Below are 1,858 nucleotides of genomic sequence, written 5' to 3' on the forward strand. Positions count from 1 at the left end.
CAGAAGGTCCCGGGAGGAGGTCTTCACCCTGCCCCACCAGACCGGACCGGTCCACAGGACCCAGTCCGGTCGGGACCCCTCATCACCTATCACGAGGTGAGCGTTGACGTTTCTGTCTTCAATGTCAGTTTTTTGTCGAGTTTTTCTTTACGATGTCCGGCTGGGGTTAGACGTTCCTCAGCCCTAAGTCACTCCAGTGTTAGATGATCCTCAGCCCTAAGTCACTCTAGTGTTAGATGATCCTCAGCACTAAGTCACTCTAGTGTTAGATGATCCTCAGCCCTAAGTCACTCTAGTGTTAGATGATCCTCAGCACTAAGTCACTCTAGTGTTAGATGATCCTCAGCCCTAAGTCACTCTAGTGTTAGATGATCCTCAGCCCTAAGTCACTCTAGTGTTTGACGTTCCTCAGCACTAAGTCACTCTAGTGTTAGATGATCCTCAGCCCTAAGTCACTCTAGTGTTTGACGTTCCTCAGCACTAAGTCACTCTAGTGTTAGATGATCCTCAGCACTAAGTCACTCTAGTGTTTGACGTTCCTCAGCACTAAGTCACTCTAGTGTTAGATGATCCTCAGCACTAAGTCACTCCAGTGTTAGATGATCCTCAGCCTTAAGTCACTCTAGTGTTAGACGTTCCTCAGCCCTAAATCCGACTGGGGTTAGACGTTCCTCCCTAAGTCTCTGTGGTGTTTCTCTGGCGCCGGCGCTGGCGGCGGGGAGACGGGAGGCTCATCAACGGGCAGTAATAAAACTCACCAGCTAGCAGCAAATTGGAATCCATAGCGTGGAGAGACGGAGTCCAGGCCCTGCCTATTGAGTGATAAATCACATACACACTCCGACGCACACACACACACACACTCCGACGCACACGCACACACACACACACACACACACACACACACAAACACTCCGACGCACACACACACACACAATCCGACGCACACACACACACACACACTCCGACGCACACACACACACACTCCGACGCACACACACAGACACACTCCTACGCACAAACACACACACACACACCACGACGCAGACACACACACTCCGATGCACACACACACACACACACACACATACACTCCCACGTACATACACTCCGACGTGCACGCACACACACACAGACACACGCACACACACACACACACACATACACACACGCCCACACATGCGCTCATGCGTGCATGTGAATGCAGGCAGACACACACGTGCACGGTGTAAACCCCAGCAGCCCTGCAGCAGGTGTAGTGGGTCTGGGTGGTGTAACTGGGTCGTCTCCAGTTACACCTTCACACTGCTCTACACGCAGTGAGTGAGTGTGTGCGTGAGTGTGTGTGAGTGAGTGTGTGCATGAGTGTGTGCATGAGTGAGTGTGTGAGTGAGTGTGTGAGTGAGTGTGTGAGTGAGTGTGTGTGAGTGAGTGAGTGTTTTGCATTGGCCGAAAATGCTGAGTAAGCATTGCTGAGCGACTGCAGTGGAAAGGGGGAGAGAGGGGGAGAGGAGGGGGGAGGAGGGGGAGGAAGAGGAGAGACGTGAGGTGAGACAAAAACAAAAATCAAAAACTCTGCTAAACGACGACATGATTAAGAACACAAATTCAATATAAAACACACACATGCACACACGCGCACACACACACACACACACACACACACACACACACACACACACACACACCAATATAAGGCATAAGTGAAAACACAACACACTAACTCACACAAGAGGCTGGACTGCGTCACAATGTAGCCATAGACCCTGTTCAAATTCTCTCTTTCTCTCTCCCTCTCCCTCTCTCTCTCTCTCTCCCTCTCTCTCTCTCTCTGTCTCTCTCTCTCTCTCTCTCTCTC

The sequence above is a fragment of the Gadus macrocephalus genome, chromosome 21, assembly GCF_031168955.1.
Source record: "Gadus macrocephalus chromosome 21, ASM3116895v1".
Lineage (NCBI taxonomy): Eukaryota > Metazoa > Chordata > Actinopteri > Gadiformes > Gadidae > Gadus > Gadus macrocephalus.